The sequence below is a fragment of the Schistocerca cancellata genome, chromosome 10, assembly GCF_023864275.1.
Source record: "Schistocerca cancellata isolate TAMUIC-IGC-003103 chromosome 10, iqSchCanc2.1, whole genome shotgun sequence".
Taxonomy (NCBI): Eukaryota; Metazoa; Arthropoda; class Insecta; order Orthoptera; family Acrididae; genus Schistocerca; species Schistocerca cancellata.
The window spans coordinates 42,442,933-42,459,358 of NC_064635.1; positions in this window are offsets into that span (position 1 = coordinate 42,442,933).

A 16,426-nucleotide genomic window follows, 5' to 3' on the forward strand; every position below is an offset into this window, starting at 1 on the left:
GCCTGTGTCTATGTGCCTGTGGTTCTGTCAGTGTGATCATGTGATGTATCTGACCCCAGGAATGTGTCAATAAAGTTTCCCCTTCCTGGGACAATGAATTCATGGTGTTCTTATTTCAGTTTCCAGGAGTGTATATTATGACTATTAAGGTAAATACATTGTTTGTTATCTATTAAAATCTTTCATTTGCTAACTATGCCTATCAGTAGTTAGTGCCTTCAGTAGTTTGAATCTTTTATTTAGCTGGCAGTAGTGGCGCTCACTGTATTGCAGTAGTTCGGGTAACGAAGATTTTTGGCGAGATAAGTGATTTGTGAAAGGTACAGGTTAATGTTAGTCAGGGCCATTCCTTTGTACGGATTTCTGAAAGTCAGATTGCGTTGCGCTAAAAAATATTGTGTGTCAGTTTAAGCACAGTCTTGTATAAATTGTTCTAAGGGGACGTTTCAAGTTTATCAATTAGTTTATATTCGGTATTCATGCTATAAAAGTTCCGCATGGAGTATCAAGGTTCATTTTGCAATGAGGTGACAAAATCCATGGGATATCTCCTAATTTTGTGTTGGATTTGCTTTTGCCTGACACAGTGCAGTAACTCGACGTGGTTGGACTCAACAAGTCGCTGGAAGTGCCACTTAAAATATTAAGCCACGCTGCCTCAGTAGCCCTCCATAATTGCGACAGTGTTTCCGGTGCATGATCTGACGATTATGTCCCGTAAATATTCGATGGGATTCATTTCGGGCGTCCGGGGCGGCCAAACTATACGCGCAAATTATCCAGAATGTTGCTTCAAATGAATCGCGAACACTTGCGGCACGCGACAAGGGGCATTATCATCCAGAAAAAAAAATCCATCTTGATTACGGAATATAAAGTCCGAACATACCCATTTCCAGTCAATGATCGGTTCAGTTGGTCCACATGACAAGTCCGTTCCGTATAAATACGGCCCACCCAGCTGTCTTGTTGACAGTTTGTATCCATAGCTTAGTGGGGTCTGCGCCGCATTCGAACCCTACCAACAGCTCTTACCAACTTATGTGATGTTAATCTGGGACGTAGAAACGACGGAGAGGCTCCGTCTTCGCCGCAGCCGCAGTGGTCGCAACCCCACGACAACTATCACAGTCCACTTCACCCCTGCCGGCCGCGGTGGCCGAGCGGTTCTAGGCGCTGCAGTCTGGAACCGCCTCGGGCATGGATGTGTGTGATGTCCTTAGGTTAATTAGGTTTAAGTAGTTCAAAGTCTAGGGGACTGATGACCTCGGATGTTCAGTCGCATTGTGCTCAGAGCCATTTGAACCATTTTTGATGTAAGGAGGCTGTTTAGGTTCTTATATTGGTAACGCCGTCGCCACGTAGCGCTCTCTGTATGAAAATCACTGGCTGTGCTGTGTGCAGTCTGTGGCTAGTTTTGCATTGTTGTCTGCCGTTGTAGTGTTGAGCAGCTGGACGTGAACAGCGCGTAGCGTTGCGCAGTTGGAGGTGAGCCGCCAGCAGTGGTGGATGTGGGGGGAGAGATGGCGGAGTTGTGATATTTGTAATACTGGACGGCATGAACTGCTATATTTATTATGATTATTAAGGTAAATACATTGTTTGTTCTCTATTAAAGTCTTTCATTTGCTAACTTTGCCTATCAGTAGTTAGTGCCTTCTGTAGTTTGAATCTTTTATTTAGCTGGCAGTAGTGGCGCTCGCTGTATTGCAGTAGTTCGAGTAACGAAGATTTTTGGTGAGGTAAGTGATTTGTGAAAGGTATAGGTTAATGTTAGTCAGGGCCATTCTTTTGTAGCGATTTTTGAAAGTCAGATTGTGTTGCGCTAAAAATATTGTGTGTCAGTTTAAGCATAGTCTTGTATAATTTTTCAAAGGGGACGTTTCATTGAACTTTACCACTCCGTAGCACCACACCGAACCAAGGGTTATGCAGTTCGGCCCCCTGTGGCCCCCCCCCCCCCCCAGGGAACGTCTCACACTACACGAGTGTAATCCCTATGTTTGCGTCGTAGAGTAATCGTGGTGAACGCGTACGTGGAGAACTTGTTTGTACAGCAATCGCCGACATTGTGTAGCTGAGGCGGAGTAAGGGAAACCAGCCCGCATTTGCCGAGGCAGATGGAAAACCACCTAAAAACCAGCCACAGGCTAGCCGGCTCACCGGACCCCGACACATATCCGCAGGGCAGATTCGTGCCGGGGACCAGGCGCTCCTTCCCTGTCTGGAAAGCCGTGCGTTAGACTGCACACCCAACCGGGCGGGCTTTACCAACTTAACTCGGGATTCATCTGACCAACACATGGTTTCCCAGCCACCTAGGACCCGTGCTTTAGACTGCACACCCAACCGGGCGGGCTTTACCAACTTAACTCGGGATTCATCTGACCAACACATGGTTTCCCAGCCACCTAGGACCCGTGCTTTAGACTGCACACCCAACCGGGCGGGCTTTACCAACTTAACTCGGGATTCATCTGACCAACACATGGTTTCCCAGCCACCTAGGACCCGTGCTTTAGACTGCACACCCAACCGGGCGGGCTTTACCAACTTAACTCGGGATTCATCTGACCAACACATGGTTTCCCAGCCACCTAGGACCCTACCGAAATGCTCACGAACCCAGGAGATGCAACGCAGGCGATGTCGTGCTGTTAAAAAAGGGTCTCGTGTCAGTCGTGTGCTGCCAAGCGCAATAAATCAAATCTGATGACAGATATAACGAAATACAAAAATTCCAAGAAAATAAAAAGCAAAACAGACAGGTAATTATAATAAAAGAACTAGCTCATTAACACCAAATTTTGTGGCGCTGTCCTAACGGATACGGGCGTCGTATGTCCCACATTCAATTCGGCGTTTATATCATGCAGTGTTGCTTGTCTGTTAGTACTGACAACTTTACGCAGACGCCGCTGCTCTCGGTCGCTAAATGCGCGCCGTCGGCAACGGCGTTGTCCGTGGTGAGGGATAGCGCCTGGTGTTTGGTATTCTCGCACGCTCTTCACACTGTGGATCTGGGAATATTGAATTCCGTAACGATATCAGAAATGAAATGTCCAATGCGTCTAGATCCAATTACCATTCCGCGTTCTCTGTCTTATTTTCCGTCGTGCGGCTATAATCACTTGTATAATAATGGCTACATAGGATAATTGAAATGGCCTGGAAGTCGGGACAGGTTCCATCAGACTGGACAAAAGCAGTAATCACACCAATCTTTAAACATGGAAACAGAAAAGATTGTAACAACTACAGAGGTATCTCTTTAATCAGCGTTGTGGGTAAAATCTTCTCAGGTATTGTTGAAAGGAAAGTGCGAGTATTAGTTGAGGACCAATTGGATGAAAATCAGTGTGGGTTTAGGCCTCTTAGAGGTTGTCAGGACCAGATCTTTAGCTTACGGCAAATAATGGAGAAGTGTTAGGAGTGGAACAGGGAATTGTACATATGCTTTAAAGATCTAGAAAAGGCATATGACCGGGTTCCTAGGAGGAAGTTATTGTCTGATTATGGAATGGGAGGCAAACTTTTGCAAGCAATTAAAGGTCTTTACATGGATACTCAGGCAGCAGTTAGAGTTGACGGTAAATTGAGTTCATGGTTCAGAGTAGTTTCAGGGGTAAGACAAGGCTGCAACCTGTCTCCACTGTTGTTTATATTATTTATGGATCATATGCTGAAAACAATAGACTGGCTGGGTAAGATTAAGATATGTGAACACAAAATAAGCAGTCTTGCATATGCGGATGACTTAGTTGTGATGGCAGATTCGATTGAAAGTTTGCAAAGTAATATTTCAGAGCTAGATCAGAAATGTAAGGACTATGGTATGAAGATAAGCATCTCCAAAACGAAAGTAATGTCAGTGGGAAAGAAATATAAACGGATTGAGTGCCAAATAGGAGGAACAAAGTTAGAACAGGTGGACGGTTTCAAGTACTTAGGATGCATATTCTCACAGGATGGCAACATAGTGAAAGAACTGGAAGCGAGGAGTAGCAAAGCTAATGCAGTGAGCGCTCAGCTACGATCTACTCTCTTCTGCAAGAAGGAAGTCAGTACCAAGACTAAATTATCTGTGCACCGTTCAATCTTTCGACCAACTTTGTTGTATGGGAGCGAAAGCTGGGTAGATTCAGGTTACCTTATCAACAAGGTTGAGGTTACGGATATGAAAGTAGCTATGATGATTGCAGGTACTAGTAGATGGGAACAATGGCAGGAGGGTGTCCACAATGAGGAAATCAAAGAAAAACTGGGAATGAACTCTATAGATGTAGCAGTCAGGGCGAACAGGCTTAGATGGTGGGGTCATGTTACACGCATGGGAGAAGCAAGGTTACCCAAGAGACTCTTGGATTCAGCAGTAGAGGGTAGGAGGAGTTGGGGCAGACCGAGGAGAAGGTACCTGGATTCGGTTAAGAATGATTTTGAAGTAATAGGTTTAACATCAGAAGAGGCACCAATTTAGCACTGAATAGGGGATCATGGAGGAACTGTAGGGGGGGCTATACTCCAGACTGAACACTGAAAGGCATAATCAGTCTTAAATGATGATGATGATGATGGCTATAATCACCTCTGAAACATTTTCACATGAATGACAGCTCCGCCAATATAGTGCCATACTTGGGATGTATATAGGATACTATCGCCAACTGTATAGGTGCGTATCACCATTCCATGACCTGCCACCTCAGTGTATTTACTGCTAATTGTATTCACAACACATTTGCGGATAGTACTAATCTGCAACACTGAATGTACTTGCAAAATTATATCGATGTATGACACATAGGGATATGATATGTAAAACATTCTCGGTCTCCTTGCTGCGTCAATTCGAGACAAAATCTCAAGCTTTCGACGATATCCTCCATCGCCATCATCAGGAGCAACTGACTGTCTTCACTGCTGCTGTGGAGGCTTTACATAGCCCGTGGATGGCTTCTGATTGGTCGGCTTGTGATTGGTCGGCGATAACGTACTGCTGTCGCAGACGGTGTCACTGTGTGCGCTGGTTGCGCCACCGCTTCCGTTGGAACCTTCGACCATGGACACTAGTAGACTGGCCTTGCTGTGCAGAAGCTATAGGGCTGGTGTGGCTCCAACATAAACCACGTGACTGTTCGCAAAAGGTGGCGGGATTTCTAATCAGCGGTCTGCCATCCTATGTTTGTATCGTATTTTACCCACATTTCTCAATTGACTGCCAAATGCTTCCAACAAAAATTACTTTCTTATTTGACCTGGATTTGTTCACTGTACCATTTATAAAATCTAACAAATACATCGAACGCCCCCGTGGTTGGCAGCGGGACGAAATTAACTAAATTAAATAAACTAAAAATTAAAGTAAAACGTCGTTAAAATTCTTTTAAACAGTAAGAGTGGGCTCGTGTCAAAACTTTAAACATTGGATTCGCCGCGTTTTGAGCTCTAGTCACTTATAAAAGAAAATGGGATATGGGAATTATGTCAACTATAGGTGCCAAAATTGTCGACTTTAGGAGCGGGTCCATTTCAGAGTATCACTTTTAGGTGCACTTCAGAGGTTCAGTTCCTACAATTTTTACAAAAGTTTAAACTATCAGTTTAAAAAATTTATACTTTAAATGAAAGGTTGGACTCTGAACTTTCAGAAAATGATTTTGGAGGCTACTTTTATTTAATAGTATTTATTAGAAGGTAGAAAAAATGTCTCTTCATATATCAACTATAGGTGCTCTTACCTTATTATAATCTCACTTGTACATACAAAAAGGCGAGTATGTGCAGATGGCTTAAAGTTTTTTGGTTTCAGGGTCTGTATCCGAAGCTGCCTTCGGTTTTCATCCTTAGGGAACCTATGAGTTGGAACGAGAAATAGTTATACTTACTTCTGTAACCGAATTTTCGCAGATACATTCCAAAATGTAATACGAATCTGACTTTACAGGCATCACTTTCAGCACTTTAATTTACCTGATACTCTATTTCAAGTGTAAAAAACATATAAAAGTCACTTCAGCAGATTTCAATAAACGCATCTGCACTATCATAGAAACACGACTAAACGCTGGTCGGAGGTTGGTACGTAGACCTTTTAAGGAATGTCTCTGCTGCTTCTCAAAATCTCGCGCTCGTTTCCTTGCACAGCTCAGATTGTACCCGCCATCACCGTTAAAATTCTTCTCGCTCATTCTTATTTCAGCAGCCTCCTTAATAACAGAATCCCTGTATGTGGAGTCATGGGACAGAACTTTTCTTTCTCCAGACAATATTTCATGTTTAATCGTGAGGCTGTTCTCCGCAAGTGCCAATTTCTGTTGTTCTCTATTTTTAATATGACGCTGGTGTTCTGCACAGTGGTCGGAAACGGTACGAATGGTCTGATCTATAATTGTTTCCACAATTCCAGGGGATATTATAAATTCCAGGGACCCTGAGGCCGAGACAGTCCTTAACAGGGCGCATCATCTCCTTAATTTTCTTAGGAGGACGAAAAATCGGTCTTATACCCCGTCTACCGAGGACTCTTCATATTTTGCTGGATGTAGCTCCAAAAAAAGGAAGAACCGCAATCGGTGTTTCATCCTGTGAGTGTACAGCATTTTCACGTTTCCTAACCTTTTTGTTTTATTTTTTCTTTATGTTTATTTTTTTTATTTTTTTTTATTTTTTTTACGTATAGGTGCCGCCGCGGAAGGCTTCGTTCTCAAGGAATATGACGTCATAAAATGTGAGGTACTTGAAAAACTGCTGCACCATGCATGTTGTTTTAATTTATTATGTCTACTAACTATATTCACAACATATTTCGCAGTCAGTATCCAAATGTAGCTGAATGTAACTGCAAAGTTATACGATTGTACCACGTATTGTTTCGGAAATATGACGTCATAGAAAACGAAATTACAGGACAAATTCGGTAGAGATCCTGGTGAGATATGAGTACAAATGTGTGTGAAGTTTGTTAAATCTATGTGAAATATATGTTGCATGTGATTACTCTGGCAAAGCCGCGAATAACAAACTCTTCCGAAACCCCTGGATCGATTTCACCCAATGTTGGTACACATGTTAATGTCAGGAGGAGAAGGACCTATCGAAAGAGAAAAGAAGATGAGGACACAAGTATGAGGGAGGACGAGGCGGGCACAGAGAGGTAGACACGGATATGAACAGAGTGAGTGGAGAGTAGGAGATAAAGCGAGTGAGGAAGAGATAGAGGGGCAGGAGGAGATGGATAGGGACAAATGGGGAACGAGCTGATGGGCAGAAGGGGTACGAGCAGAGGGACAAAGACGATGAGGAGGAGGGGAGGGGAGTAGCAGGTAGACAGTGAGAGCGACAGGAGATAAATGTAGATTGGGGAAGTTGAGGTGGACAGAGACACGGGAGAGAAGGAAATGGAGATAGTGATGGGTGGAGGGGTAGACAAAAAGAGGGGAAGGAGGAGATGGGCTGATGGAATAACTATATAACTGGGCACCAGGGATACATAGGTAGTTGGACATAAATCTTGTTCGCAGGTATACAACGGTCAGAATGTAGCCGAACTGAATACTCACTCAAGGTGTGAAACAAAGGCAAATGATTAAGATCAGAATTATTCAACTAAATTCCATGTCCGACTTCAATGAACTTTCGAATTCACTTGACAACATCTCGTGTAGCTCTTCTGAAGCTGCGTCGCTCTTCTTTCGTGTGGGCAACAACATTATCAACATTAATTATTCCTTGTAGAATTTACCATCCATAGAGCCAAAAATAAAAGAAATACAAACTGTGTGCCGGACCGAGACTCGAACTCGGGGCCTTCGCCTTTCGCGGACAACTGAGCTACCCAAGCAAGACTCACGAACCCTCCTCACACCCTTAATTCTGCCAGCACCTCGTATCCAGGAAGTTTCATATCAGCGCACACTCCGCTGCAGAGTGAAAATTTCATTCTGGAAACATCCCCTAGGCTGTTGCTAAGCCATGTCTCCGCAGTATCCTTTCTTCCAGGAGTGCTAGTTCTGCAAGGTATGCAGGAGAGCTTCTACAAAGTTTGGAAGGTAGGAGACGAGGTATTGGTGGAATTAAAGCTGTGAGGACGGGTCGTGAGTCATGCTTGGGTAGCTCAGTTGGTAGAGCACTTACCTGCGAAAGGCAAAGATCCCGAGTTCGAGTCGCGGTCCAGCACACAGTTCTGATCTGCCATGAAGTTTCATATCAGCGCACACTCCGCTGCAGAATGAAAATTTCACTCTGGAAAAAATACTTGTGGTTTGGTGACTTAGATGCAGGGGAAAGAGACCATTTCTGCCATCAATCTTCTTGTCCATGTTAGTTTTAGATGATGTGGCAACTGACGTCAAAAATGTGCAGATGGCCTGTCATGGTGGAACAAGATAACCGTCCCTGTAGCCAAATTAAATCCTCTCATGATGTCATAAGCTCTTTTTCAAGGAAGTCTACATAACGGGGTCTTGTCAGATGATGCAGTAATGCAACATGTCTTCTCTGTTTACTGTCTGTTACACAAACAGCAAAGATTTACAGAAAAGCGTTCTTGAGAATGTGGCCCCTCAAAGATGAACGAGTTTTCGTAAGTTCTCCTATGTGAGTTACGATTGTTACCGGTACAGTCATGAGTGTAAATGGCTTCGTCAGGAAACAGTATTAGTAGATAATCTTTCCATAGTTTTGGGCCACAGTCACGTAATATTGTTTAAATGAAACTTCGCCATTCACTGTATAGACCGTTTATTTTTTGCACCACAATCTTGAGCATGATCAACTCATTGTCAAAGGAAGTTTAATGTATTTGGACGTTGATTTCGTTTCCAGAAGTCTGCTCAGGTTCAACAACGTACATTTCAAAACGATTGTAAAATAGAATAAACACTCTACGGCAGAACTTTTAGGTAAACAGTGTTATTACTATTACTTGGGGACAAAGTTTCGATCGCCTGTGTTCACTGCCATCTCGAATTTGCTTAGTCCGTCGTAAATGACGAGAAAAGAGGGCGCGCATGCTCCATGTCCTCGACACCGCTGGGAGTGGAATACTGATAAATATGGATATCCTGCTTGTACTGCTTCAAGCACTGCTCTCTACAAGCTGAATAATGTCTTCTGCTTTATCCGCAGTCTGTTCAGTTACTCGTTGAAAAGTAACATGACTATTGTGAAATACACCAGTTTCATGCAATTTGGCGCAAACACAATTACACACTCTTCAGTCAGGTAAGATGCAATTACGAAATCTTCAACCGCATTCTCTATGAGAAGAGGCTACTTTTGTATTACAAATTCCGTACACGATCACCGTATCAAGGAACTCAGCATATCTAAATTTCTGGAGCATGATTATTCGGTACAGTAGAATTGGCCAACAAATAATGAGAGGTGGCATGAACCCCTTCTCATATTTCTATCTTACGATTTTCCTCTCTAATTGCATGCAGTGAAAAGTCGCTATTCCTTCATACGCGGACTTCCCACGCAGCGTCTCTCGTCACCCGGGTGGTCCGGTGACAGGCGGGCTCTGCTGATCTGGAAAGCGTTAAGCCGATGGGTGTGACGAAGTCGAGTGAATGCTTTGCAGACGCCGACATTGTCAAAAGACACGCCCAGAGGGGTCTGAAGTAGCGGCTGGGCTAGAGGTTCCGTTACTTCGCAGAAACTTAGCGAAAACACTTTCTGGCGGGCTACCAGCGAGGCGTGGGAATGACTTGTGTACCGAGGCAGTTGTGGCGGGAAAATTCCCGCGCTTTCTGCAAAATAGTAACTGTGATTGGCTTGCTCAGGGCATAGCTCCGTGACGTAGCAAAATCAGCGCAGAAATTGGCGCCAAGAATCTCCATTGGTGGAATGGTACTGCTCCGTCAATAGAGTGGAATTTTCCGCCGGTTTTCGAGTTGCTGATTGGAACGTTTAACCACGGCCACTGTCGTGGGGGCGGGAATGTTGTGTGTTCGGCCTGTACGGGTGCTCTAGGTAGTCGGCTCTCGCCTTTCGGTCGAGGACGTTGAAGCAACCAGCCATCGCCTCCGGTACGCCAGATCGTGTTCTGGCAGTTTTTAAGAAGACAGTTTGGTAATGTATGTCCGCAGCACCGGCAGATAGGGATTTTCCTAGGTGATAATCAGAGCTCAGCAGAGCGCGCCTGTTCGTCTTTTTCTAACTTTGTTCTGTCTTGAGTAGCAGCAATTAATGTTGGGTTAGCTGTGTGTCTCTCTTAAGATTTGAGTGGCAAGGAATTTGCTCCACATACCACTTCGTCTTAAACCTCACAATCTAGTTTAGGGACAACTTCACCTTCATAGCGTTTGTTTGAGTATTCAATTTGAGCCAATTTGATGTATTGTAAATGTTTCATGTGTTTTTGTTTATTATTTTGGGTTTAGTCTTAATAAATCATATTTTTATTTTGGACAGAACTTTCATTCTGTTAATCGGTACAGCAAACCCATCATTTCTCACTACGTTAATGAAACCTTCCTTTATTTAACTTATTTATCAAATTAAATTATTGCAGGTGCCAAACTCTTTTCTACTCCACTTGCAGTGTTGATTACAGTCAGTTCGCGTATATTTTTTAATCCATGTGCAACAGCAAAAGTCGGAGTTAGAATAGGGGGGGGGGCTTAGAGCATCATTTACATATGGAGATTCTAGAAGAATTTAGTGTTAAATACACTGCTTGCCCCGGCACCTCGCAATAACACTCACGACTGAAAAATCCGGTTATACTCTGATGGAAAAAAAAAATGGTGACACCACAGAAGAGTTGTGCGAAATGAACGAACGTTGGTAGGCGTGTTTCTACATCAGCTGAATAACGATATCTCCCCAAATGTCGCGCCAGTAGCACCAGGTTTGTTGTACACTCACGCTGCAACGGTCGTGAGCATTAGGTACCCCTCCAGACTAAACGTGGTTAGCTAATTCTAGTCAAGAATGCTCTTAAGGCGATAAAAAAGTAGTTATCAACACCTCACTGAGTTTGGACGAGATCGTGTATTAGAGCTACGTGAAGCTGAATGTTCCTTCTTCGACACTGCAGGAAGACTTGGCTGGAGTGTAGCCACTGTACATGACTGCAGGGTGCGGTGGTCACGAGGATCTGCGGTCGCAAGGAGACAGGGCTTCCGACAGCTACGTGGTACTTCCGAGAGGAAAGACCATCGTGCTCTGACCCATCTGCAGCAGCAATTTGAGGAGCAGTTGGCACCACTTTGACACAAAGAACTTCTACAAATTGATTAATTTAAGGACAGTTCCGAGCGAGACGCCCTCTAGCGTCCATTTCATTGACACCGGCCCCGGTAGCTGAGTGGTCAGCGTGACGGAATGTCAATCCTAAGGTCACGGGTTCGATTCCCGGCTGGGTCCGAGATTTTCTCCGCTCAGGGACTGGGTGTTGTGTTTTCCTAATCATCATCATTTCATCCCCATCGACGCGCAGGTCGCCGAAGTGGCGTCAAATCGAAAGACCTGCACCAGGCGATCGGTCTACCCGACGGGAGGCCTTAGCCACACGACATTTCATTTCACTGACACCAAACCACGAGCATCTGCGACTGCAGTGGTACCAACCGAGATAGGATTTTCAAGTATTGGAGAAAGAGTGCTGCGAGGTAATTTGGAAAACTCTACAACTGATTCACACGCCAGAACCAAACGAAGACGAATGGAAACCGATCGCCAAGGATAATGATGAGAAGTGGAATTATCCACAATGCATAGGTACTTTGTACGGCAAGCACATTCAAATCCGACGTCCAGCTGTTGCTGGTTCGTTGTACTGTAACTACAAAGCCATATATTCCATTGTTTTATTGGCTTTGGTAGATGCAAGTTAAATTCATTATAATGCAATTAATTTCAATTTACCTTAATTTCAATTTCAGTTTTCAATTTTTGGTGTTATTTTTAGTTATAAATTCATATAACCTAATGTACAAAGCAAATCTGTTGTGTTCATATCCGGTTTTATTTGGTACTGACTGATACATTTTTCCTATCAGTATCAAATATAACGCCTATTGAACTATTATAAATTGTAAAAAAAGAACAAACTCATAAAATTTACGAAAAAAATAACCTGAAATGCCGAGTTTTTCTCCTGTTTCCTCCCAAGCTTCTTTTCTTGAATGCTGGTTACCATACTCCGTGTTTGTAGGGTCACAGAGGACCGGATTTGACCGAACGTACTCAATCAACATCTCCTGCATCTTCAAATGGTAACGAGAAACGGTACAGGAGAAACCACTTGACTCTTCTGACGCCTTCGCATTACTGACGAAAAATCTAGATCTTTTGATGTTCTTCTCATGCATCATAAGGCGTGTTGCGTCAGATAGCACCATCCAACACATTCCCACGCCACGTCAGTTCAGTATAAACATACGCACAGAAAACCCTCTATTGTATTTTTAGATGACGTGCATTATGACGTGAGCCCACGTGTTCCAACGTGACGTCAGAGTAGTCTGTATCCACGTTAAGACGCCATATATCTGTAATGACGGGCGGCCGCTCAACCGCACGTCTTTTGGACGTGGTTTCACTTTTGTTTCGCCATGTGCTGATGACACCAAAGCACTCCACGAATACCTGACATGTCTGGTTACTGAAATGCTCGTGGAGAGTCTCTGCGCCATCTAAATGTGCCGTCGGTCAAACAGATTGATAGTGCGTCTTTCTCTTCCTACATTTACTGTAGCGTGTTTGACTAGCAGTCATTCCTAGTGAGGCGACGCTGCTATCGCCTGGAGTGGTTTGTGTAGGTAGTTGGCCGGTGGGCATAGTGTTCTGGCTCATCACTGTGTACTCCTATAAGCGGTTGTGTCTGTGTAAGCAATTATAATTGTGAACATGATACATGAAACACTTACTTCGTATTCTTCCACACTACCATACAAAATCCACCTGAAGTAGCTCCTATCCACCAATCCACACACTCACACACACAGCTTCATACAGAAGGAAGTGAAACACACGAAAAAAGCCAGAGTTCCGAAGTTACTGTGAGCTTTAAGATGGGTAATGATGTCACAGTGGCACCTCATTTCAGAACAATTCTGTCCAACATCACCGTCGATGTATGTATGTATGGGAAGATTATTACAGACCGGTCTCCTCTATATTTCACTCCTTTTCTTGACGTCTCTGCGATGGCGGTCGGCGTTGATAAGACGAGGTTATCTTACGGGTGGCCAAGGAAGGCATTTCACATGCAAAGACGCTCAGATCGACACGAAAAGGCCTTTGGAGATTGCTTAAAGAGCGTCAATGAAACGTCCCCTCCCTCTGCGACGCTGATTCCCATTTATTTCACGGCCGAAAACTACAGTTAGTAATGCTGTGAGCTACAGAAGCTGTTGTTGAGAACGTTCAACATTGCTGACACCCCACCAGACGATTCAAACGTGCTGAATGTGAGCGCCAAGAATCACCTATCTGGTGTTCGCTAATCAGCCTAAACATTATGAGTATCTACTTAATAGCTTGTTAGTCCGTGTTTAAACCGAAGTACTTAATAATTCTGCTTGTCAGGGATCCTGCATTTGGTTGGTAGGTTTCTGGAGGTATGTGACCGTAGATGTTTACCCACAGGTCATGTAATTCGCATGAAATATGGGCCATTGATTTGAGTACGCAGTTATTGCGTCCGATGGCGACCCAGGTGCCTTCCATAGGATTTACATCAGGCAAATTTGATAGCCGAGGGATCAACGTGAATTCACTACAGTGCTCCTGAAACCACTGCAGTATGGTTCTGGCTCCGAGACACAGAAATTACGCTGCTGAAAGATGCCATCATCGTGAAGGTATGCAGGTGGTTGGCAGCCATCTGCGCTTGTTCGATTACTACCACATGTCCTCTGTAAGCGAAGGACAGTGTCTCTTCTATAGCATATCACTTCCCCTTCCCCCTATCCCCCTCCCCAGGCAGCGTTCGCGACGCGCTGCACTCTCGAGCTATTCACCTCGAGGACTTGGACAGGGATCAACCCCAAGCGAATATATCGACTGCTAATGGGGTAATAGATTGAGATAAGAGACTTTGACACAGGGTAGGTAATTATTACGCACATTATGTGAACGAGTATCTCGAAAACGACGAAGCTGGTCGAATGTTCACCTGCTACTGTCGTGAGCATCTACGGAAATACACTCCTGGAAATTGAAATAAGAACACCGTGAATTCATTGTCCCAGGAAGGGGAAACTTTATTGACACATTCCTGGGGTCAGATACATCACATGATCACATTGACAGAACCACAGGCACATAGACACAGGCAACAGAGCATGCACAATGTCGGCACTAGTACAGTGTATATCCACCTTTCGCAGCAATGAAGGCTGCTATTCTCCCATGGAGACGATCGTAGAGATGCTGGATGTAGTCCTGTGGAACAGCTTGCCATGCCATTTCCACCTGGCGCCTCAGTTGGACCAGCGTTCGTGCTGGACGTGCAGACCGCGTGAGACGACGCTTCATCCAGTCCCAAACATGCTCAATGGGGGACAGATCCGGAGATCTTGCTGGCCAGGGTAGTTGACTTACACCTTCTAGAGCACGTTGGGTGGCACGGGATACATGCGGACGTGCATTGTCCTGTTGCAACAGCAAGTTCCCTTGCCGGTCTAGGAATGGTAGAACGATGGGTTCGATGACGGTTTGGATGTACCGTGCACTATTCAGTGTCCCCTCGACGATCACCAGTGGTGTACGGCCAGTGTAGGAGATCGCTCCCCACACCATGATGCCGGGTGTTGGCCCTGTGTGCCTCGGTCGTATGCAGTCCTGATGATGGCGCTCACCTGCACGGCGCCAAACACGCATACGACTATCATTGGCACCAAGGCAGAAGCGACTCTCATCGCTGAAGACGACACGTCTCCATTCGTCCCTCCATTCACGCCTGTTGCGACACCACTGGAGGCGGGCTGCACGATGTTGGGGCGTGAGCGGAAGACGGCCTAACGGTGTGCGGGACCGTAGCCCAGCTTCATGGAGACGGTTGCGAATGGTCCTCGCCGATACCCCAGGAGCAACAGTGTCCCTAATTTGCTGGGAAGTGGCGGTGCGGTCCCCTACGGCACTGCGTAGGATCCTACGGTCTTGGCGTGCATCCGTGCGTCGCTGCGGTCCCAGGTCGACGAGCACGTGCACCTTCCGCCGACCACTGGCGACAACATCGATGTACTGTGGAGACCTCACGCCCCACGTGTTGAGCAATTCGGCGGTACGTCCACTCGGCCTCCCGCATGCCCACTATACGCCCTCGCTCAAAGTCCGTCAACTGCACATACGGTTCACGTCCACGCTGTCGCGGCATGCTACCAGTGTTAAAGACTGCGATGGAGCTCCGTATGCCACGGCAAACTGGCTGACACTGACGGCGGCGGTGCACAAATGCTGCGCAGCTAGCGCCATTCGACGGCCAACACCGCGGTTCCTGGTGTGTCCGCTGTGCCGTGCATGTGATCATTGCTTGTACAGCCCTCTCGCAGTGTCCGGAGCAAGTATGGTGGGTCTGACACACCGGTGTCAATGTGTTCTTTTTTCCATTTCCAGGAGTGTATGTTGGACAGTAAGACTATCACTAGGTGCTAAATGGTTGGACACCAACGACTGTGCACAGAATGTTGGGTTTGGAGGCTTGTCTGCTCTGTAAAGTAACACAGATAGTGTTCTGTGTCACCTCTGTCGAAAGAGCAGAATACCGGCACATGCTTAAACGTTTCAGAGCACACCGTTCATCGCACGTTGGTCAACATGTAGCCCTGCAGCAGAAACCCATACGTGATCACATGTTGACTCAACGACGTCTTCAATTATGATTGCAGTGGTCGCGGGACCACTGGAATTCAACCGTCGACCATTAGAAACGTGTCGGCTCCTCCAGTAATTCACTGGATCAATGACAGTGAGCAGGCCGCTGTGGTCGTGCGGTTGTAGGCGATTCAGTTCGGAACAACGCGGCTGCTACGGTCGCAGGTTCGAATCCTGCCTCGGTCATGGATGTGTGTGATGTCCTTAGGTTAGTTAGGTTTAAGTAGTTCCAAGTCTAGGGGACCGATGACCTCACACGTTATGTCCCGTAGTGCTCAGAGCCATTTGAACCATCAATGACAGTCTCCAAAAATATCGTCATCGAGGTGAACGGCGCCTCGAAACGTGCAGCGCGCCGAGGATGCAGGCTGGTGCAAACTGTATTGTGCTGTAGGAGACAATCTGCTGTCCTTGCATGGGACCTATGGCAGTAATCGAATACACGCTGACAGCTGCAAATCACCTGCATACCATCTTGTTTGGTGTTATCATTCAGCAGTATAAATGATCACGTCTCGGGGCTAGAACCATATTACCGTGGTTCGAGGAGCATTATAATGAAATCACGCTGATATGTCGGCGACCAAATTCGCCTGAT